The sequence below is a fragment of the Falco rusticolus genome, chromosome 7, assembly GCF_015220075.1.
Source record: "Falco rusticolus isolate bFalRus1 chromosome 7, bFalRus1.pri, whole genome shotgun sequence".
NCBI classification, from domain to species: domain Eukaryota; kingdom Metazoa; phylum Chordata; class Aves; order Falconiformes; family Falconidae; genus Falco; species Falco rusticolus.
In genome coordinates this window covers 29,069,067-29,093,973 of record NC_051193.1, presented here as the reverse complement: position 1 = coordinate 29,093,973, position 24,907 = coordinate 29,069,067, and the positions used below count along the sequence as shown (strand labels likewise).

The 24,907-nt window shown below is 45.6% G+C and overlaps 1 protein-coding gene across 1 annotated transcript in view; it reads left to right on the top strand.

Annotated features, from left to right (window-relative positions):
• The window catches only part of GPR132 (G protein-coupled receptor 132), an 84,521-nt gene that overhangs the window by 35,369 nt on the left and 24,245 nt on the right, over positions 1-24,907 (top strand). Inside the window, exon 2 of the mRNA XM_037394442.1 lies at positions 16,570-16,681. The gene's annotated coding sequence lies outside the window, so the exon portion shown is untranslated. The remainder of the gene's footprint in view (positions 1-16,569; positions 16,682-24,907) is intronic.

Genomic DNA, 24,907 nt, shown 5'->3' with positions numbered 1-24,907 from the left:
CTGAATTACACTTTTCATCTTGATGGAAGCTTCTTCCACCTGCCTGCCCCAAAAGTGCTTTACTGTATGCACAGCTGTGACTGCAGTTCCACCTGGCATTCACCCACCTGAGTGTTTGCTCTGGGCCTTCAGGAAAAAAAAATAATCTACCCACACAACTGTGTCTCCACAGAGCATCATGCCCCAGGTCTCCAGGAGGGAATTCTGGTGAGACCACATCATGACTTCCACCAGTATATCACAGGAACGGCGCAGGTACAGAACTTCAAAGTCCCAGCCTCTCAAGAGGACAGAGGCTGTAATGCCGTCCCACCTCATTTGTAGAGACTCTCTGATTGATGCATCACCCAGGTTTTGTAGGTCCTCCTTGTACTGTGCTGGTACAAACTGTTTCAGAAAGCCTTGGCAAAAGAGAGCAGAAAAAGTAGCCCTCCTTAACCCAGTTTACTTGACGGTTTCCATAACAACTTGACACAGCTATTTATATAGTGAGAGAATACCATTTGTGCTTCATCATTTTTAGAACCTTTGTTGCCATATCAACCCCAGCACCATGTAGCACAGCCCCATCCAGTTCTCTCTTGTTTGCTCAGAAAGAAATTTCCCTCTCAATGAATTGAAATTCAGTTGGTCTTAGAAGGACCCTTGAGAGGCCTACATGTCACTTAAAATATCGTTTGAGCCCTATTTTAAATGGGCTTGTGCCTATGTGGCCTACCTGCGCCAGACAGGTGGGATCATCTGGAGTGGGAAGCAAAGATGACAACAGGGTGGACAAGCAGACCAGCAGTGCCAGCAGATTGTTTATCTTTCTTGGGAAGCAAGCAATCAGAGGAAGGGAAAACTAATTTTGAAATGCCAGCGTTTCAAAGGCTTGGTGTTAGCGTTCCTGAGTCTGCATTTTGGGAGGGAGGTTGAGAGTCAAGGAGTTCCGGCAAAGAACAAGGTTAGGGTGCAGTGAAAATCAGGATGGGTAGAAACGTGGCAGAAGACAAGTGTCAGAGGAGAGAAACCATGTTCCCAGAGGAGGAGAGGAACCTTCCTCGTGAGGTCTTAGGTGCTACTCAGTCCTGGATTCCTTCCCTACAATGCCAGGCACCAAAAGACAACCCAGAAGGTGAAAGACTTCCCCAAAGCACAGCTCAGGTGGGGCTTAGCTGTCTCCCAGTACCTCTCACTGGAGGAAGCCGTGGTGTTTGGGCACTTAGTTATGTCCTTACAGCCAGTGAAATTAATCTGGGCCTCAGATTCTCACAAAGGCCTTTTTTCTGGTTCCTCCTGACTGCTCCAGCAAGCGCACATCACTTGCACAGGTATGGTCTGTCTGGGGAAGTTCAGCCTTAAAGACCCATGGCACCAACTCTTCCCTCCCAGGCCAGAATATAATTAATTTTAAAATACTCATACAATGTGCAATCACAGGTACCTATAATCCACCTAACACATTCGGCCGACTAAACAGCATTCAAATGACCCTTTGACTGCGCTGCATTTTGTCACTCACACATCCTCCTCCTGTTGGGAGATGCCAGGTCTGTTGTCCGTGCCCTGACACCCCACTGTCACAACCTGCTGTGGCTGCTACTTTCCCAAGACGCTCCTGTTCAAAATAGGTGTCCCTCATCTCCCTTCCTTCCGGGATCTGAAGGTGTCTATGTATTCCCTGGAGCAAGCATCCATTTTGGCATAGCAAATTTCATACAAATAAGGCAACCAGTTGACACGGTGCCAGTGATTTAGCCTGCCTTCCACCAGCAGAAATGCATACAACAGCGTTTCCAAGCAGTGTCAGTTCCTGGTTTGCATTAGTCGTATTGTTCTGTCTTGTCTTAATCATCTCAGTATTTCTACAGGGTCTCCAGTGAGACTGAGGAGCATGTTAGCAGCTCCGGCATGGCTGTGTTTGGCTGCCTGTGTCAGCAGATGAGAACCTCTGCCTCACGGATGTGTTTTGTCATGTAGCAGTGCTGAATACAGACTCTGCCGGCTTTATTAATAGCAGCCGTATTATTTTAACAAGATGTTCCACCAAGCCCTTGGACTGGGGACAATAGGAAATGGCACTTACATGTTTAAATCTGCGGCACACTGAACTGTTTGAATCGGTATGATTCATTGTCAGACAGGACTATGTCAGGCACTGCAGGCAAAATAAAACAGGCTGCATATGCACGACCTATATGTGTCCTACACGTAAGCTGTATGAAATGCATCCTGCCCAGCTTCTGCTTGCAGAAGCTGTAAATGAACTCCATATATCCTTTAAAGCATTCTTAGTAGGATCTTAGTAGGAACTTGGGAAGTGCCAACCTGGTGCCTTTAACCGTAATCTCAGACGGTGCTAGGAGCTCTCTCTTGTCTTTTCTGCAGGCGCTTGGAGGATATCTGGCTGGCTACTGGAAGGAAATAGATTTAGATATGTTCTGGAAAAGGTCATTTGATTCTTAAACCCGGTAGTTACCACCCACACTTCATCAAAACCCAGAAAGTTTCAGAGTTTTGTCATGGTTGTTCTTTTCATACTGACAGGTATTAGTTTAGCCCTGAGAAATCTAGGAAGCCCTGTAAGTCTGAAACTTACACTGCTCACATTCCCTCAGCACCTGCCTTGACTGATTGGTATGCCTGGATTTCTTTCCTCTCCCCTCTCCCCCAACCCCTGCTAGATTTGCAACATAATTGGTACTATTTAAAGTCACTGATTTCAAGGGGAAATTTCACATTGGAAAAACTGTTTCCTGAAAATACTAGTCCTCCCATCAAAATCGTAATTCTGAAAGCTGTGATATACCCTGAAAGCTTGTGTCTTACCATACAAATGGACCAGTGAGAGACTTTTCTAGAATTATTTGCTTTAATTGCACTGCATCTCCAGTCCTGGAACAGAAATGGTCATAAGCAACATGTATGTGATTCTTCTTCAGGATCCTCAGCCGAAAACACAAATGCCTTTCTTGAGAGCAACCTGTCCTGGGAGACTGAGGCAGAGACAAACTATGCCACTGCCAACACCCCTTTGAAAGGCTGAAATTCTCATATCCAAATTAGGATTTCTTCAAAAACTGAAAAATGCCTGCAAGCTGAACAAAACAGATCTGATAAAATCTGTAAGAGTGTTCCCTGGTAATTCCCAGCCCAGCAACATGGTCCATCTCTATTGCTATTAAAATAGTGTCTTGTTCTCTGCTAGTTGCTTTCAGTATGAAATCAGGCCTTACACATCGTACTTCTCTTTGTAATTGTCTGCAGAAAATAGTTCTGAGTTTACATTCATATGACAGTGATAGTCACCATTTTAGAGAGAAGTCCATTTGTCTGAAAGCTGCTGCAAAATCACTGCCTTTCCTCACAGACGGAAAGGTTGCTGACAGACAGATGCTCTGAGCATCTCACATGGTCACCATTTAATCCAACTTTTCCCTTCTCCTAGCCCTGCTCCTGAAATTTTGTCCAACCTAGCCTGCCTGGCCCTGCTAGGAACTAAAAGCCATCCCATAGATGCTTTTCTTTGGAAAGCAGCAGGGAAATCTGGCAGGACTGTAGCCCCTGTAGCACCACAGCCATACACAGCATGTGGTGTGCCTTCCCTGCTATGCCAGGCCGCCACACAGGACCTTCCAGAGACGTCAAACCCTCCATCTGTTGCTGATCAAAAATCTTGTGCATAAACCTCCCAGATTTTGGGACAACCAAGACAATTTCCTCACTGTCCCACTTGGCCCTTGGGTGTCTGCCCTCCAGCTGCAGCAACGATTTCAGATACGGGCAGAGGTCTGTGGGCATCATCTCCCAGCGAGAGCTGCACAGCTTCCACCTGCCAAAAGCACAACCTGCTCCTTGCCCTTCGGACGTCAGGTGGACTCTGTACCTTTGGTTTTTCTATACCTAAAACAAAGAAAGGGAAAAAAATATCCACGCTCCAAATGCCAAGCCAGGATCTGGTACACTATAATGTGATCCATCCCATTTATTTTATAGCACTTTAGTGCCTCTCTCAGTTGTCTCACTACACAGACTTCAGGCAGAGCGGAGCCATGTTACTTAGCAACTCGCAGTACACATGACAAAATTAACCCAAACAGTTTTGTTTATTAACTCTTAATAAGGAGCAAACAAAACCGCAACCTGAGCGTTTGACAAGAAGAATGTTTTCCATTTTGGGTGCGTTACTAATATTGCAGATGACAATGTTATCTTGGGTTTCTGTGGGATTTTTTTTAGCTCTTTTGTGAAGACCTATTTGAAGCACAAAAGTCTTCCCCACCCTCCCCAGTGCCTGCCATTTCTATAATGGAAAAAGTATATGTAATAATAGAAAAATTAAAAGACTACTGGAGCTAACGAGCTGTAGCTGATGCATGCTTGGCCCTGTGAAATCCAGGTTTGGAGGCTGGAGATGTGAATGCTACCCCCAGAGTCTGGACAAATTGCAGGGGTGGGGTTTTCAAACTGCTGTGATTTACTCCAGGCTCTTCAGAAAACATGACCATATGTTACTCTGTCCCTGTACCCCAACCCTTGAAATACAGCTCTGCTTCACAGAGATTTTATGAGGATGCATGTATTAACACATGCAAGGTACCACAGGCTTGATTTGAAAAGGTATTTAAGTGGCTAACTAAATCACTGATTTCAGAGGCAATTAGGTGTCTAAAGATCTGGTCTTCAGACGCTGTGGAGATACGAGACAGAGCTGTTCCTGAGACGAATATCGAGGGTGTCACTTGTGGAATATGTTGGGTTATGTCCATCATAAAAAGGGACTAGATGCATTTTTTTTTATGGTTTCTGCCATATGGACTTTAAAAAAGAATATTGTAGTTGCTCTTTGAAAATATATAAAACTTGCCAGGCTTTACCAAAGGACAAGAGCCCGTTGCCTTGCTGTCCCAAGGGATTCGGATGAAAGGCTCCTGCCAAGAATTTCAGCCCTAGGAGAGACTTCTGCAAGATTATTTCCAGATATGAAACCCTTTTCCTGCTGTGCTGCTGAGCCCTCCCCGTCCAACGCTTCGTGGCGACTGCTGATAATGAAAGCGCAGAGTGCTCCCTCCCAGGCATTAACCACAACAGCTGATCCAGGCGGCCTTTTCCGGCTTTTATGGAGACAAATGAGTGACTTGCGCATTCTTCTGAGAAACTACTTGGACACCAGATACAGCATCTATAGGTTTTTATGGAAGCAGAATGCAGATTCTTATCAGACTCTATTTATTTAGCAAGTAATGACAAATGAATGCCTTGGAAACTTACTCCCTGTAATCCCAGAGCACAGAGAGCTCAGCACTGGAACAGCTTGGAGGCAGGGTGGTCAGAGGCACGTAGTCCAAGGGTCACGCTCTGCCTGGTGCCAGCTGATGGAAGGGGTGGCAGGGAGGTGACAGAAGGAAAGGGGATGGAAAGGGAGCAGTAGATGAGGGAGAAAATCCACTTGCACTCTGAGCTCTGCAGCTAGACTCAGTATCTTTGAAGGGTTTCTGCCCAGATGCAAGTGAGGAGGTACAGGCTGGAAGGATGCCAACACATCCTCGCTCGACGCAGCGTCGTGTAAGCAAATGGACAGGTTCTGAGAGTCTGACAAGATCGCTTATCTTATCAAGGCCATCCTCTGTCCTACACACAAATTTTTCCTTTTTGTACATTTTCCAGTAGGCTAAACCTCAGTGGATGTAAGCATTTCCCTTAGGAAGTCTTTCACAAGTGACTTGCTTTCCCTGCCAGGAGGTCTTGCACAGACTGCAGCTAGAGCCCCATCGCCAGGTGTTCTCAACATAAAAAGGAGTAGGTTCAAATATATAGGGTATTCTTGCTAAAACTAGCCTGCAGCCTTGCTCACCTCCCCACCCAAGATTTTGGCTAGCATCTTCCAAGGCTCCCTGAGCATAAAGCATTTTCCCTTTCATGAGCACTCAGTGCAGAGGGGAAGCGGTCAGCCTGGGAAGGCACAGAGGCAGCAGGTCAGCCTGTCTGTGCACACCCAGGGGTAAGGCAAACTCCCCTCCTACAGTGCTTGCTCAGCTTCATTTGCTACACAGCCCATGGGCTTTTCACCCTCTGCCCCAGCCTTTTCTGTGCATCCCCTTAAAATCTTATTACTGGTAGCTGTGAGGTCCCAGAGTACATCAGGAAAAAGTGATCCTATCCTGCCGCATGGAGTAGGCAAGGGCCTCCCTGTTTCCCCCCCAAAAATTTCCATCTCTGTACCATTATGGCCTTCGCACAGTCTGGTGCTGTGTTTTTTCCTCCATGGAAAGACAGGCCAGCTTTGTTCCTACATCTCAGGTAAGAACCAAACCCTCCTTTCCCATTGTCTTCTCCTACCTGATTTCCACAACCCCTGTGGTCTTTGACGTTTGAATGAAGACATTAAGGTAAGGCCAGCATCCTTTCAGTAATAAAAAGCTGACAAAATTGAGTGAACCTCAAAACTGAAGAGACTTTCAGCTTCTTTAGGGCTGACATGACTATGTTGGTACCATGTAGCACTGGCCAGAGCTGAAGGGTACACATTGACTTGGCACATCAATAAGTGCAGTGTCAAGAAGGTTGAGGTTTTCACTCTTTGCTGAGGACAGCAAGAAATATGATTGGCCATCCCTGACCCAAGCTGGGCTGCAGCTTTCTCAGCTCAACTGGATGTTTATCTCAACTGGTAGCTACTTGATGTTGAGTGTTGATGCTATACGACATAGCAGGAGCATCAAATCCTAGAACACATGAAACAAACTTTGGATTGATTTTCAGCAGCTCCTGGCCTCCAAAAATGTAAATGAGACCAACTAAGCCTTGTGGACCCTGCTGTTAAGTGTGGCTCTGGGAACAAGGAAGGGGTAGGCATGTGGTTCAGGACCTCAGCCCTGAGATCTGCTTCTGCTAGCTAAAGTGTGGACCGGCTCCAAGAAGAAAGAGCTGAGCTGATGATTCATACCTGGTCCCCCTTAAGATGCCTGGTCTGTTTTCTTGCTCAGCTCCCTCACCAGCCCCAACAGAGAGGAGGAGGAGCGAAATACCCAGCTGCTGCTCTGCTCCCAAATCAACATCTCTGAAATGCAGAGGCAAGTTTTACCTAAAGCGTTGCAGAAGAAAAGGACAGTATACTTTGGGGAAAGGAAAGCACCTTGTCCCCGACCACTCACCAAGGTTTCTTTTCCTTCTGTTTTTAATCTTTTCCCCTTTCTCTGTGCACTTTCTCCAAGAGGAAATCTGAAAGCTGGCATTGCCTAAAAACCTCTTTTTAAGCCTTCCTGATTCCTCACATCTACATTTTTTTTACCCACAGCTCCCTCAGTCACACCCATCTAACTCGATGCCTTACAGCAAGAAGACTTGGATACACATGAAGGTAGATTTGAACTACTGCCTCTGGTAGTCACAGGGTATGCTTGTGCAAACTAGGCTGAATACAAAGGTTTCTAATGAAAGTTTACACCATTCAGGTCCCTCCTGGCAGCTACAGATGTCCCTCTCAGCCCAGCTCAGAGGGACATTTGTAAGTTTGGTTCACATTCTCCTGTCAAACCCATCTTGTAGAGTTTGGGGGTGCCCAGATGTTCAAGCCACCCTGGGCCCCGTTATGCTCCGTTCATCACAAGAATTGTTCTGGTGCAAATGCCCTAGACCAGTGAAAAATGTTCCCTGGGAGACTGGGTAGATTATTCTCCTCCACCCCTTTCCCTTCTTTTCCTTTCTTTGTTCCAGGGCACTGGTCAGCCCCTGGCTCACCACCCACAGACACGTGCGCACACAGCCGGGCCAAGAGGGGAAATGAATCATTTGCAGTGGGAGATCATGACTGCAGGTTTCTTATCTTGAAAATGAACGTGCACATCTTCAGGAGCCTGGTGGAGCAAAAAAATCTTGGCCAACTCAAGAACTTCCAAACAAGATTTGCTGGGGGTCAGGAACAAGTCTATTTTCTTATTCATCAAGATCTTCTTCACCAAAAAAAAACCCAACCCAAACAAGCTATACACCAACATTTTCAACTGTAAAATATGCACACTGGGAATAGGGAGATGGGAAAATCCCTACAAGATCAGTAGCTCCAGGCAGGATATCCTCTGTGTTGTGAGTTTCAAGGGTCTTTCAGATTCCTGAAAGCTGGCAGGCTGCAGCCATTGTATCAAATTGGATTACATGGGTAAGAATTCCTGATCTGAATGTCATTTGGCTGCAGCTGCTGCGTACAAGCCAACGCTATGTAGACAATGCTCTGAAAATCCAGCAGGTCCTCTGAGAACTTAGAGCTTCTCAAGGCAAAATTAATTAAGGAGTAATGAACTGAGCTTTTGATACCACAGTGGAAGCGTTGCTGCAGGCACAAACACTAAGAGAAGGGTGCTTTTGACTGATTTTTAATTAGAATTTAATAGTGCCCTGAAGTTACATCTCTCATTTAAAAAAAAAAAAAGCTTACCTAGTTCTATGTGATGAACAACTCAAATTAGATTTTAACATATGCAAATAACTGATCTGGAAGATCTGTGTGGGAGTAATAGAGATAGGACAGGTTAGATCCTTGACCCTTTACGGTTAATTTTTCTTTAACTGATCCATCAGTCAGTTTGTTTGCAATTAAACGTTAGAATTAATAGAGTTTAAAGAAGCACTGAAAAGCCATGTGAAATGCAGACACTGAGGGCTTCAGCTGAGATAAATTAGCACAGCCCATTGATTTTAACCACATTAACTGTATTAACTATCTCACTGGAGTGTACAGATCTTAACTATATGCAGTATTTCCAAGTCACGGTCAGTCCTGAGTCCCTACTTACACCAAATAGCCTCTTACTCTCCAAGATGTTCCATTAGTTAAATACAGCTCAGCATGTATAAGCCTGAGGAAATCTGCCCGTGGAGTCATCCAGATTGCTCAAAAAGCTCTAGCTGGAAAACAGTGTGTGTTAGGTACTCCAAGAGCTCCTGGGGTGGCTTAGCCAAGGAGGTTTGTATCTCTAAGACCTTTGCAGGTATGTTGTTACTGATAGCATCAAGAAACCCTGCTGAGCAAGAGCCCACAGAGTCTGGACGGAGATGAGTTACCATGACAGGAGGCCAGCAAAATGCATTAGTTCATCCTGAGCAAATAGCTCCTTTCGCTGCCACTGTATGCAAGAGAATATTTGTATCACATAAATATAACTGGCCCTCTCTGGAATACTGTGTTTTTGCTGCACTTCTCTCAATAAATGTCCACCTCAAGATGAACAATATCATGCAATGTTAAACAGTAAAATTAAATAATAAATGTGATTGCCCTCAAGTGATCCTGCCTAGCAGAGATTACCACTTAGCTGCTTTTCAGATGCATCTTAAACTCATCTCATTCAGAGACATGATACAGCTGCTTAGCTATCTGAAAACAAAACTCCATCGTCATCTTACAACATCTGGAGGGATGGAGCTTTTACACAGTTAAGCAGATCAGAGAGGAGCTGACAAGACACATAAAATCACACCTCCTGCTCAAGACAAAGGGCATTTGGGTACCTAACGTAAGTGCCACAGTTCTTTTCCTCCATTCACTGTACTAAAGCCTTGCAGTCCTGGATAATAAGTGACCTGAATTGCTTACAGATCTCTCACAGTCATGCGCTGTAGCAGTTGGCTGTGTGAAGTGTCAGCAGCAGGCTGGACACAGCCCATAAGTTCTGGTCTGCAGTGCTCAGGAGTCTTGTCTGTACAGTTCCCTATTTTTTAGGACTTCATTAAGCATAAGGGGAGCAATAAAAAGTGGTGCTTGTTGTGGTTTGGAGTTTTTTCCTTGCTTCTTTTTAATTACACAAGAATTTAAAAGAAGTGTAGAAAGGTCATGCCAAGAAACTGTATCTTTCCTCACTAGTTCCATGTCAGTTAAGCACTGATTCTACAACTACTGAAAAGCAAGTCTATACCTTCTCTTTGACAGGTCCATGATCTACTGGCAGGGTTTCTGTTTAGACATGGGGCGAAACATCCTATCGTTGTTCTACCTGTCTATCAGACACAGCACAGGGACAGTTGATGTAGCTTAAACATCTAGGCTACAATAATCTTTTCATGTGACCCATAGCAGGTCACATTCCCGAAGACAGAAGCTATCAGGGGGTGATGGAATGGGCAGGGTGAGAGTTTCAGATGATGGGCAGGTTATCCATGCAGCACCGGGCAAGGGTCTGAAGGTTCGCTATGTTTGATAAGATGTTGTGTATTTGGTTTGCTTCTGTAGCAGTGTGGCGACAGGGGATCATGCTTCAGCTGGCCATGTGATATATGGAGCCTTTCCCCACTTTGAATCCTGTTATATTAGTATCAGTCACCATCTGTGGTGATAGATCCCTACAAATGCACTTCTAGACGCGTTTTGCTTTCGCAGCCGTGGGTCTTTCCCACTCTGCAATCAGATTTGGTGCCGAAATAGAGGCGCTGACGTTCCTTCAGACTGCCTCTGTCATCTCAGCACTTAAATCAACTCAGACATCACAAAACTTTGTTTTGTTGGCTGTTTCTTTAAATCTTCAAGATCCCAGATCACTCCTCTGACACTTGTCCCAGCAGTCCTCGACTGTTTTGTTCCTTATTTATGCCAGCCTCACAAACCCCGCTATTTACCAAGGAAATATAGGGCATCACAGCAATAAGTGTTGAAAGCAGCAGCATCTAAATGCCCAGAGTAGTTGAACTATCAAGGTGAGTCCTTTGGGCATGAAGAAGGACACAGGTATAAATTTGGGCTTGGGATGCTTTGGTGCGGCAAGAACAGCTGGGAAAGCTCATGGGTAAATTGTTCTCTCTTGGTGTTTATGGGACCTCTCATCACTGGTTTGTACTTTCTTAGCTCAGACATGAGCCTGGGGAGGATGTATGGGGGCTTGACAGGTAGCGAATGATAACGGCTCCTTGGCAGTTCCTCTGCATCACCCCCAGTGTGATGTGCTTAAAGAGCGTCTAAAGTGGGTGTTGTTTCAAGGGGATAAAGCAGCTCTTCAAGCAGTTTTATGGCTTTGTAATTTATTTACCAAGGCAAGCTCAGGTCAGTCACACTATCTGTTTCTTTTTTAATGAGGTGCTGTTTATTTTTCACTCTCATGTTCTGGATGGATTGAGACACAAGGAGGTCAAACGACTTCTCCCTGAATTCTCCAGGGCTTCCAAAGTTAAGTTACACCACCTTTTAATGTCAGAAGAACTGCAACTTTCAAAGGTGTTCAGAAACTTCTCCTAATGAGAGGCCTGCACAAGAGCCTTGGTCTTCTGTGTACTGTTGAGCCTTAACAGCCACACAGCTCCACTCACTTCAGCTGAGCCTCACCGACAGCTGAGGTGATCCAAGGATACCCTTTGGGAAAGGTCTGCAAAGAAGGATTTTTCATTAGCTTAACTACTGATCTGGACAAATTCAGATACCCCCACTGTTTTTCAGGTCTGAAATAGAAGCTTCTAAACTTAGCCTGGAGTTTTCTGTTTCAGACCAGTCAAGGACTGCACACTTGCCTTTCTGTTCAAATATACCAGAGGGACTTATAAAAGATACTGACCCTCTTTCCACACCTTGCCTCCACTTTAAAACTGGTGGAACAGACAGGGGAATTGAGAGATCCTTTGATGGTGCATGGAAGTTAACTATTAAACATTCAGAGACTTTTTTTCAAAAAGAATCCCTTTTTCCCCTTTCCTTTCGCAAAATAAGCAACCAAATCTGAGACTAAATAAAATCATCCCAGATGTTCTTGCACAACCAGGTCATTAAAGAAAAGCATCAGGTGAAACACAATAGAGGCTGGTGTCACTTTTGGTGGTAAAACACAGAACCAGCGCTCAGGTCTGAGCTACGGTGGTGCCTGTGGGTTTCAGACACACACGATGTTTGGTGCTGCACAACAGTAAACCTGCAGACAAGCTGCTGAGCTCACCTCTGAGGCATACCACCACCCCAGGGACCTCCCAGCTCAGATCTGGGGGTCCAGCCCTCTGCCACAGGGTATAAGAATAATGAGGTCACAAGAAACGAGCTACCTGGGTAAGGCACAAGGATAACCCATGGGGAACTCAGGAGAGCTGAGCAGGTGTTTACATCCACTTGGGAAAGTCATCATTTCTGGTGGCTCAGGGTGTGTCCTGGAGAGGCATCATTAAGGATTTACACTGTGATTTTGCTTTTTCACCAGCACCTGCCTTCAGCCAAGGCTAGAGACAGCCATGGAGCTGGATGGACCCTTCTGACCCAGCTCATGCTTCAGACTTTATGTGGAGTAGCTCAGGTTCTTCCCACAGAGACGTCTCGGTTCCTGTACCAGCAGTTAAGGTGCTTGCAAATTCCTTTCTCTTCTGTTTCAGGGAAATGCCCAAATAAGCAGGCCCTGGATGGTCTTGGGAAGGGGGGTCTCATCCTCTCCCATTGGAGCTGGTCCAGTTTGCGCTGCTGGTTAGCTGCTCACTGGAGCAGGAACCCCCTAACTTGACTTTCTCACATCACACACGAGTGTCCTTACTGTGGGGCTGGAGAGTCCATCTTCCACTTCTGTCTGGTTCAGTGAATGGTTAATTATTTATACACCATGGAACAGCTTCAGCAGGAGACTTTGAGACCAAACCCCAGAGGATCTATCAGCTGGATGCTCACAGCACTTTTTCAGGACGTGGGAGACTCTGCATGGGCCGTAGGAAATAGAGGTTCAGTGTGGGCTTCCAACAGCCCAGAAGGGGGCTTAAATCAGCGGCATCTGTTTCCAGTGCAGATTACTGGTGCACTGAGAAAGCTTATGGGATACAGCCATTTACAGAGCTTCTCGTGCCTTGTAAATTTAGAGGATGAACTCTTAAGTCAAATCGGGAGAGAGGATAGACTTCCCATTTGTTTCTGTGGGCTAGGAAGTCATCCGGTAGGATTTAGGCACGATCGTTTCAGCCAAGCCAAGATTTAGGCAGGTCTGCATATATCACTGTGTCAGAAATGTAAACACTAGAGCTAAGTGGGGCAGATGCCCCTGCGCTAAGGTTAGGCTCAAAGCGGCAATTAGACACCTAGCTACCTACCTTTATGGGGTTAATCTGCAATAACTCCACAGCAAAAAGCTGAGGAAAAGCTATTAAGTGATTATATAAGAATATATAGCTAAAACAGAGAGGAGAGAAAGCTATAAAGGCATACACGAGTGCAAGCTTCCTGCAGCATAGCCTTTGCTTCGGTTGTATATCATAGGGAGAGATTTTATTAGAGCTCATTAAATTTTAGAGCTTTAATGGTACCTTCCGCGATTGGTACAAAAAAAGGAGAGCTTGACAAAGCATTAGTGCAGCAGGACGAGAGGCACCCTCCACTGCAGTGCTGGTGGCTGGGGGACCAGCTCCCGGCTGGAGAGCATCCGCGGGGTTAGTGTGACATCGTCTGGCGAGAGGCGGTACGGGTCCTCAGCTCCGGGCTGGAGCATCCCTGGGCTGGCAGGAGCCCATCAGGGGAGCAGAAAAGATTTGGGAGGTGAAGGAACTGGTCCTGATGCCTTTCAGAGCGTGGGAGCGCAAGCAGGACTGCAGCAAATCAAGCAGCACAGTACAGCAGGCTCGGTGCAACAACGCTGTAAGCAACTCAGAAGTCCAGATTCTCACTTTGTATGAATTGGTTCTGCTGTAGCTAAACCTGCTTACTGGGGCTGTCAGGTTTTAGTTTCTGTTCCCTCATTTTCCCCACTCTTGGCTTTTCTTAAGCTTCAAAACTGTAGCAACTAGTTGACACATTTCCTCTTTCCACTCGTCTGCCACCTCCAGCCACACTTTGCGGATCAGGTGAGACACAGAGTCGTGGGACAGTGCTGCGGCCTCGTAGCAGGAATGTCTGGGAGCAGGAGTGAGTCCCTGCAGAGCAATAAGGTTACTCGCAGGTGGATGCTCTGTGCATGGTTTGAACCTTTGTATTTAGAAACTAAAAATCCATCTGCAAGACTGCTGTACTTCAGGGGCAGCAGGGCTGAAATTTTCAAAAAAATCCCTAAGGGTGTTACAGATGCGAAAGTCAGTCTCCTCGGGTGTTGAAGGCCCACACGCACTTGGGTCTCTCCCTCCCCGAGCTGTACACCCACAGCAGTAACCTGAAACTCTCTCCATTTGGATCCAGGTCAGGGAGACACCATAAGACCTCATTTGCCTGACTCACCAACCTCCTTGCCAAGTGAGCATGAAATTTTCATGACACTGCAAACGAGCTGATCTACAGCCTCCTAAATGTCACCGCTCCGGAGATTTTATACCCAGGAAGCACCCTGAATAACTGATTTGCTTTTGGGATGCAGGATTATTTATGTATTTATTCCTTCATTTGAGGTGATAGTAGTGCTGGTGGTTTAGGACAAATGTATCGACTGATCTGGGGAAAACAAAGTGTCTATAAAATCTTGGGTGGGACAAGACCACCTACCAGCTCTGTATAGGAAAACCTAGGAAAATGGGAAGATGATGCAGGGTTGTGACACTGGGCCAGGGAAACAGTCTCCAGTCTTGGAGGTGGAGTCCCCATCAGTTCACATTTTTAATACAACCAGCGTCAATCACTCAGACGAAGCTACTGTTGTTCTCCATGGATGCTGAACATCCATCCAAATACCTTTTAAAGGGCAGCTGAAAGTGGCCTCCTAGAATCATTCACAGCTTTGTGCGTGTTTTTTTTTAAGTTTGTGTCTAGTATGTTTTGGTCTTCTCCAAAATGCTAATGAAAAAAAGTGAGTGGCCCAAGCAGTGAATCTGAATGTTATCCATCGTTTTCAAAGCACCTGGGTAGAACAACAAATGTCCTCAAAGCCTAAATGCTGGCACAGCTCTCCCCAACATTTTCTCATCGTTGGCTCAAGTGACAGCCACAGAGGCACGTGAAACTTTTCTCTGTATCCCATTTTTGCAGTCTCATGCTCACAAGGGCTTCCCTGGCTTTGCCCATTGTACCCACAGTGCCTCAGATATTTTCCCTGCCAAGACTGAGCTGTTTCCAAGACCAGGGTCATACAGCCAGGCACAGCCAAGAGGAGCTACAGCTGCGGGGACTGGAGCAGGGGGACAGACTGATGGCTCAGTGAGAACAGAGCGTCGTACCCCATGCCCCGAGGATGTCATCCATTCTGCAGAACCAGCGCTTGTAGAGTCAGCCTGGGCCATTCCTGAATTCCTCTGGTTTGAGAGGTTCAGACAAAACTTACCTGTCAGTTAGAGGTACAAGATCCTTCGAAGCCACATCTTACAAGCTGAGTCTTGCTTTAACACTCAGTGGGGCCCAGGCTGCGTTGCTTTATTATTCAAACACACTACATCTTAGTCATGTTATTTTTTCAACATGGAAACAGCTACATTCCTTCTTCAGGCAAAGAGGTTGGATGTGCAGCCTGCACAGCCGAGGCATGTCTGAATTTGCCTCTTTTAAACCCTTTGATAATTTTCTCTATCCCTGAGTAACTCAAATAGTTTTACAATGAGTGACCCGGGGGGGGTGGGGGGTGGGGGGAACCACAACCAAAAAACAACTTATACCTGACTGCATAAGCTTTGAGAAGTTCCCTTCAGATCCCTAAATTGTGATGACTTTTCCGTGCCACCTCTGAGTCCTCTGCATAAAAGTGTGTGAGCTCCCTTCAGTCACGCAAGAGCAAGATCTCTGCACAGGCAACAGGCACGTGAGGGTATTTATTGAGGCAGCCAGCCTACCCAACGCAGTGTAAATGTGCTCACACACCAAGAGCATGCAGGAGCTCCTCACTGCCGCTGCAGGGTCTCTGATAAATGGCCAAGCTGAAAACGAAAAGCAGCTTGCGATCAGCAGCAGGTAGCTCTGTCGAGCTGCTCTTGGCCCAGCGTGAGGTTTCCTTCCCTGTGGCTCCCCGGGAAGAGCTGTGCCTCTCGCCTGTGGAGGTCCAGGCTCTGTCCTTCAGACACATGGAACCAGATACACATCCATGAGGAAAGAATGCACCTACATCTGAGAGGGATGCAGTGGTTATCCACAAGCAGCCAAGTAGCAAAGCAGTAAAGAAGTAACTTTTTTTACTTTTAAGAAGTAAATCTCTAAATTTTTACTTTGAAGAATTAAAAGTTATCTTTCCTGTCAAAAAAAGGGCTGCCTTCAGACCATCTCTCATGTAGCCTTTCTGACCTGGCGCTGTGACCCTGGCGAGGTGGTGATGGTCCTGGCTGCAGCAGTTACAACTCTGCACCCCCAGCCAGCGGTCCAGCCCTCCCGCAGGTCCTGCCTGGGGACAGACAGACAGACGGACAACCCAGTTCCCCTCTGACATGTACTTTCCCAGTAACTTCCTCTATTTCCTAGTCAGAGGAGCTAGAAAGCTTCACGTGCATTTTGACACTCCCCAAAATCCAACCACAGAACAGCTTTGATGCATGCAGCAGAGGACTGTCATTTTTTGAGTCGGGGGAAGGCACACGGTGCCACCAGCCCCAGGGACGGAGGGGACACCCCGCAATGCTCCCGTCCATCACTAGATGCCCTCCTCGCTTGCTCCGGGGACAGCTCCTGGGTTCTCTTCCTTAAAGCCCTGGAGCAGCTCTCCAGTCCCTTTGCCCATCCTGAGTGGTTGTTCTCTGCTCCTCCTGCAGAAAACTGGTGGCTTTGTGCTTCACCTCTCAGGACAACTGAGACTGCCTGCTCAGCTGCTCGTGAGCCCCTCCTCACCACTTCCATCCCTGAGGAGAAACTGCCAACCTGGTGGTGAGTGCAACTGACCCCATCCAGACCCTCCCTGATGAACCTTCAGTGCCATCTCCTCCTGGAGCTGGACTCTCACCCCTTGGTGCCTGTCCCACAAGTCACCTCTGCAGGCCTTGCCAGTGAGGGCTTCAGTACCATTTGCCAGTCCCTCCCCTGGCAAACTTGTCCCTATTCCTTATCACAGTAACCATTTTTTCTGAGAAGGATATTTCCATCTATATTGTTAGTCTGACCTCTCTGTAACTGTGAACTCTTACATGTCCCACCACCAGCTCAGAGACCACTCTTCCTACAATAACCTTTATTTTAGACCCACTCCCGTTCCTGCTGACTCCCTCCTCCACCTCCATGCTAGGTTCACTCTCCTTTTCTTCTCCCGTCTTCTTATTCTCTCCCTGCAGTCAGATTCGGTAACTTCTGTCTTTGCTTACAGCATCACCAAACTCTGGGGCTTTTCTCACCTTGCTTACAGTAAAATCTTCTGCCTACACCTTCTTCACTGTCCCCACTTTCAGTAGCACAATATCTTCCCCCCTGACTTCTCACCCAAAATGCCACCACTATAGAAACCCCCTTGCACTCCCTGCATCAGACCACTCTTCCTGTCTTGGTTTTGTGTGTGACTGCTCTGACTGTAATGCCTTCAAGTCCTGTCCTGGCTTTCCTGACTTGACAAAATGACAACTCTTTTCCATCCTTGCGTCCCTTACTTCTCTCAGGAGGCTCCCTCTGACCCTCTCCGTACTACCTGGTGCAGCATCCATGCTGTGAGCCATGGGATCATAGCATCCGTCTGCCCTGGTAGCTCTCTGCCTTTATGCAGAAGATGCCTTCATCTGGCTTCAGATTTCACTTTGGTCCCTCCAGCCCATTCTAGGCTCTGTTACCAGGAGTGAGGCCATCCCCTCCACCTGGGCAAGCCCTGGGTGGACTTGGCCACCCTGCTATGGGGTGGGAGCTGGGAGACAGGAGCTGGAGCTCTGCTGCTAGGCGCTGTGCTGCCCTGCCACGTACCGCAGCAGGTCCCACAGTGGGAGGCTGGCTGGCTCATGATGTTTCTCACTTTCTCAAATACATACACACTCACTTGCTGTTACTGTCTCACACTCTTTTTCCTTCCTCCTTCTGGAAATACACTCCCACCACAACAGCCTGTCTCTGTCTCAAAAGCACCTTTCCATGACCCAGATATTATAGCGACATTTGTTTTTTATTACTGTAACAGTGATGCAACCCGCAAGCAGTTCAGAGTCAACCTCACTTCTCAATCTTCATGTGCATATCAACAGATCAGCAAAACCGTTCTTGAAGCCTCCTAAACCTAAATATTTTCTCACTAAGTATTCAGGTCTTTCTTGTTTTCGTGCAGCTAGAGCTGACATGAAATATCAGCCTGAACTCAAAAAAAGAAGACTTGTATTTGACTGATATTCTGAAATACCAAGGCAAAGCAGAAGAAATTGGGAATAAGCTGTGCATGGCCAGCACAATGGGCATGAGGCAGCCAGGCTTACTTTCACTTGTCTCCTGCTCTTGAGAAAGACAGGTAACATCAGAAACAAAAATTGCTGCCACATGTAGGCTCCACATATTTTTAGAGGGGGCCATACAGGGCTGGTTAGACCAGCAACACTAAAGATAGTGCTGAGGAAGTGTGCACCACAACTCAGCATGCAGCCAGCAACCTGGCAAGCCTGAATGAGAAATAATGAGAACTTGTAGTCATCTATATCAGTGCTAGAAAGATTAGTAACACACGAGCAGGACGTAATGTTAGTTGTGAAGGAATTTGGTGTAACTAATGCCACAGAAGCCTGGTGAGATGACTTTCCCGATCACTGTAATAAAACTGTTGATGAGGAAGGGCAGACTGGGGACAGTGCTCTCTATCACCACTACAAGCTTGCGAATTGTTAAGTCAGATTTACAAGATGCTGAGCAGAAGAGGAAAAATATCTGCAGAACGATCTGCTACAGACCATCAAAGAAAGTCAGAAAGTAAAAAAGCAGGATGAGTTGTTCCTTAAACCCATTATTCATTCAACCCTCATCCAATTAGACTTCAAAGTGGGAGACATGCTAGAGATGTGAGAGTCAATAGAAAAATAGCATTTAGTGATAGAGGTGAATTCTCTCACCCATCAGGTACTGCATCTAAGGTGAGATCATTCACTATGACATACCATGATGAACTAATTGCTGAGTAGAAAGTTTGTTGCTCTCTAAAGACCAGCTGTCATGACTGTGACCTGAGTATTTGTAGCTGCCCCAAAAACAAAAGACTGCCCCAAACACTCAACATTAAAAAGGTAAGTTCTCTAACTTGACAAAAGTTACTATCTAGATACATTGGCAGAAAAACTGTGGGTAGAAAAATCTGAACAAAAGTTCAGTCCTTTGATGAATTGTTTATCAGATGGTCAAAAAATTGGGATTTCCAAGTCAAGAGTGCAAACAGATAAAAATCTCATCCTAGTTCGGTGACAAAGTAAAGGAATCAATGTAAAGTAGAAACGCAATCTATTACAGATGTGAAAGGGGGAAATGGCTGCTAACTAATACAAAATAGAAGTAATTAAGTGTGAAAAATGAGTAAGTCAAATTTGAACCATCTGGAAACACCTCAGAACAGAGCAGAGAAAGTATTTTAACATCTACTAAGAACAGAAGTAGCTTAACAATAGTGCAGGAACATCACTAAAGAGAGGCAGCAAAATTAACAGTAATATATAAAAAAAGAGTACTTAATAAATATTTGTCTGTATTCAGAAAGAAGTCAGATCATGTACATGTACAGCATGGAGCTGTCGAGGGACTTTTTTGCTCAGTAATATCAAGAGGATGATAAACAAGGTCTACCAGGAAAAAATATTTAAAATGAGCACTCTAGCTAATTAGTATTCCTGAAAGAGATGACATGGTCTCTCTCCTGCTTTCATTTGAAGAAGTGCTCATAGCGTATCAATATTCCAGAAGGCTAAAGAGGATGAATTGGGTAAGTACAGTAAAACAGAAGCGACAGATGCAAACAACTGTGAGCTAAGGGTGGGAGTGTAGCAAATGCTAATAAGCATCTTTCAAAGAGAAACAAGATTTATTTGCCAAACTGAGTTCCAGCTTTTATGAGTCTGGCTCAGACATGATAGATTCGGAGTTTTCTAAAGCATTGGATACTGTACCAGGGAACAAAACCATGTCCTGCAGAACACTAAAAGTTATCCCATAACTAATCTGAGAGCTGGAGAAGTGAAAGATTTCAAATACAAATGAATGACCACAACATGGGCTCCCAGTACAGCACTATAACATAATAAAATAAAGCAACTGTGACTGTGTATGTGGTGTTACCTGTAGGCAGAGATGTAGGGGAGTAATTTTACCTTAGCACATTCATGCATAGCAGTAGAAAGACCAGTGCTGAAATAGCCCCTGACCTGCAGAGTCATGGAGAGGCTTTGGGGAGAGGATACCAGGTGCTGCCTTCATTACACTGCTTTTCCCCAAGGACTGCTTTTAGCCACCACTGAAGACCAGATCTTGAGCTAGACAGACATTTGGTCCCCCAGTAAAGCCACTCTTACTGTCTTGTGTCATTCCCACACATCCATTCTTCAAAGCAATCTAGAAAATAAATAAATAAAAAACCACACAAACACCCCCCCCAAAAAACAACAACAAAAAATATTAACTAACAGCAACCAGCAAAGACAAGAGTAAACACTATCTTGTGTGAGGTTCAGGACTCACCCTGCTCCCTGGTCTTTTATTGGCTTTAGCCAATTCATCACATTAAATCACTTCTCAGTCTCTTGTGACCATGTGCAGTTAATTACACAAATACTTGCATAAAAAACACCTGTTTCTTGAGTTCCTAGCTATCACCAAAACCTTTCAGCCTTGCCAGCACAGGTCTGGCCTTGAGCATGACCTTTGGCAGGGTACATGGGCAGCAGTTGTGTTTTGGGCCCAGCTGTCAGGACTATTTCTCCATTTGATCCACTACAGCTGTCTGCTAAAAGACAAAAATAACCCTGGCACCAGAGGCTGGGACTTCTGAGAGCAGAGTTCCCCAGACTCCAGGCCACTTCCCCAATCACTTTCCTTCTGAAACATACATGTGTTTTCCATATATTTGGCCTGCTTTCGGTGGGAGAGGTATAGACCTCACCCTCTTCCACCCCTACACTCCTTATCACATCTTTTCTCCAGAGCAACCAAGATTCTCATAGGAATGGATAGACATAGACTGGTACCTGCCACTAGCTGGGGAATAAGGACTACAGCTGCTGGATTGCTGTGTACTAAAGCGAAAGATAACAACAGGATTAAAAAAGTAAATCCTGGGTGTGGCAGCGTTTCCTAGAAGGACCTGTTGATGTGAGGTGGTCATCTCTAGTGCAGATCTGCTACACTGAGACTCTTGGGGAGAGGGACTGTGATTTCAGCATGCTTTTGAATCCACACCAGGATTACGTGTTTTGCTGCTCAGCACTGGCCACATGGGAGGACTCAGCCACAGGTATCTAGGGACCGCAGATGATCAAGAGTGTGATTTCTAAGGAGAGGAAACAGACTGTGGGTTAGATGTGGGATAAACTGAAAGGAGGGCTTGTTAAGTGTCTGTTGTTCTACCAAGAATGGTTTCCGGCAGTTATGCCTCTTTTTGTACCTTGAATTTACATGGAAAAAAATTCCAGGAACTAAAGACAGCTTTACTTTAGGTGAGAAAGTTGCAATAGGTGTGCTCCTTATGTATTAAACAGGTGCATTCCTTGTATATAAACGATGCGCTGGCTTCTGCTGAGTCCAGACACACTGAGCCTGGAAGAAAGGAGACGGTTTTCAGCAGCGCTCTTTGATAACTGGACAAAATACCATGGGAAGGAGCCAAACACAGTGGGGGACTGGTGGGCTCTCCATTCTCTGCATCTCCAGAGCAAGGCTGTGCATCTCTCCAGGAGATGCTTTAACCCAACAGGACCTCTTCAGGCTGGGTGCAAAGCAACAGGGTGCAACGGGGGTGAGGTGCAGAGCCCAGACGCAGTGACCGTACAGCAATGCTGGCAGAAACCTCCCCAGCCAGGGACACGGCCCACTTTTAGGCATACTGGAAATCTAGGGGAGGTTCTGGGAGGAGATTGTTTGGCCTGGTTTTTCTTTTGAACCCTGTAATACCGCTACTCACGTCTATTTGCGCATGCCCTTTAAAGAGCTGGGATTCCCCCTTCTGACAGAAGTTACATAGCAGTCACACTGCCTTTAATCTCCATCAAACTACTACTTCAGCGTACCACCTACACAGCCAGATGAAAAAGCACCAGTAAAAAGGAACTGTTGTTGTTTTGTTTTCCCCTTCTCAGAAAAAAACCAAAGCTTAGGAGAAAAGCTCAGAGTCCGGCTTTGTATGTACTAACTCCTCCTTTCCATCTGGAAATTCCCCTCAGTTATACCATAAACAACTCCCCTCAAATTTTCTAAAATAAAGTGAACCGAAATTCAGTAGCAGACATGGAAGTAGGGAATATTTGTAATCTGGTGATTTCCAAAAAAAGACCAAGAGCAGACAGAAACTGATTTATCATTTCAGACTATTTTGAATTTCTTATTCAACGAAGTAATAATTAATCTTATAAAGTATGTTGCATTTGAATGTGGCTTTTCTTTTGATTTTGTGATTGAGCTTGACAAGGTTTTTAACTACTAGATGTTGCTTCTCTTCATACCCAAATAATGGATTAGACTTTGAACAGTAAATACCACCAAGCTGCTAGCATCTTTCACAAGGATTTTGGCTTCATAAGATAATTATTTATGGTTTTGTTGTCCTACCACTGATGCTTCTAGTAAGACCCCTCTAACAGGGAGGTAAAAGGTGGTGTCCTAGCAGAAAACATTGCTGCTAGGAATAGGTGCACAAATTTTAGATTACTATCACAGACTCATAATTTGTTACAACAAACCATTATATGGGCATGACAGAACAACCACAGAGGACACCAGAAGATGTCCTTTCTATAAATAATATGCCAGCCTCCATTCTCTCCTCCTGTCTTTTAGCCTTTGGAATACTAAGAAGCTTTCTAGGGGAATAGTCCTGGTATACACTGTGTCCATTTTATTAAATATTTTTTTAAAATCATACTTCAAAGCAAAAAAAAAATAAAAATAGCTGACACATCCCTGGCTGTCATTCTGCCCAGTCAGCACGAAGAAGCAAAGCATTTTTCAAATTGTGCTGCCATGTGCTAATAGGAGCAGCCACTGGGAGCCTGACACTGTTCCGAGATCCACTAAAGCTGCCCAGATCTAACTCCATTGCTCCAGCCCAGTAATCAGACCTCAACTCATAAAGCATTTTAAGCGCATGCTTCAGACTGATGCAAGCTGCAGTCCCACAGGCAGCTGAGCCAACACAACAATTTGCTGCCAACCACCTTTGTACCATATCTGGTGTTTGTCGGAGCCTTGGTTGAGCCAATTCTCCTCCCTAAAACGGCAGAAAACTATCATATCGTTTATTTTCCAAAGGGCACTGGACCTTCCCTTTTGGACAGAAGCAGCCTATGATGTTGGCTAGCCCTGCCTCCTGAAGCTGTGCCCTCGAGCAGTTATTTAGATGCTATGTTAAACTGCAGCTTACAGAACTCTGCTTTCCCTTCACGTTGCTTTTGCATGGTGCCTGTGAGAAACAGGGTCTGCCCCATACGGCAGGGTGTCCACTGCAACAGAACAAATAAAAAGTATTGCAAAGTGGGCCCAACCGCAGCTGCAGGCCTAGGTGGCTGTTTCAGGGGGTCTGCTGGCGAGCAGACAGACACAAGTGGCTGGTTTTGTACAAAGCAAAATGTATGAAACATGAACTGCCTGAGATGGGTAACAGGAGGATGATGACCAACGCTTCTGCTGTGGCTGCTGCCTTCCTGGTCTTTAAAGAAGTCCTGAGCAAAGGGACTGCCTGGCTCAGTAATACAATGTCAGTTTCTCCAGGGTGCCCAAAAACATACGTAGGATATCCAGGGCTGCTCCTACAGCTGCCTGCAGATACTCATGTTCTTCTGCCTACAGAAGAAATTAACTCGTTTACCACTGCCCAGAGCCCTCACCAGTATCTAGGCATCTCAAACACCTTGAAATCAAGCAGAGCAAAGACACTACATCCTTTCTGGACCAACTTCTTTCTTCTTTTGTCCTCAAAGCACTTTACTCCTGTTCCCAAAAGTGCTGGGATGTCACCCCAGGTGATGAGACAAGGGCCTTTGCAGAGAAATGGAAGTCGGATTTTATGGCTGTGCTTGCATTACTGTTTTCTTGGGTATCTGGTACTTACTTGGAAGCCTAACAAGACACGCTTTATTTTCACCCACGTATCTGCTGTATGTATTTGATAAACCGCAGCTCCAGGATGCAGCTGGACTGCAGCCTGCCTTTCTCCTGCCAGAGGTTCTGCTTGCCTGAGACCCGAGCAGTGATGTGGGCACAGCACACCATGACACTCACCCAGTCAAGTCAGCAGGAGTCTTGGCATTTAGTTCTGTAGAATTCTGAGAATTTCATGCATGTTCATTACATATAGTAATCTATACATTTTTTTTAAAATTTGTAGTAATACCTGGGTCTCATACAGCATCTTTTTGCCACTTCATCACAAAGTATCTTCAAAGGAAGTAGATGTGACAGCTGTCTTTTTAAATAGAGAAAAAGAAGAAGACTCAGAGATGCGATTAATGAAAAGAGCCCACAAGATCAGTCCAGAACTGAGTAGTATCTGTTTCCCTCCCATTATTTGGCCACATACTCTAGCAAAGCCGGTGGAGAATTACCAAATGTTTGCATTTCTTAAAATGGTGAAGCCTGCAGATTTGCCTGCACTGAAGTTTCATGCAAAAACACCCCACATCTGGGTAACCCAGAGTACACAGAGCTTTATGGTGTTAAGGTCCACCTGCTTCCACTCTAGAAAAGCTAACTCAGGTATCACTCCCATGCACCAGAGACTGCAGGGCAGACAGAGTTCACATGTCCAGTCTCATGTGTTCAAATACACCTGTACTACACCAGCACCAGGTGAAGCTACATCATTTATCTCTCTGTGGGTAGCTCTGTTTACAAAATGATTCAAGCTGCTAGTGTCAGGAGAAAAGACAATGGAAGGGACATCTTTTAATCTTGAAGAGTCTTTCCAATTAGTATTGTTGCTTCACAAATGCATCTTCAAAAAATACATTC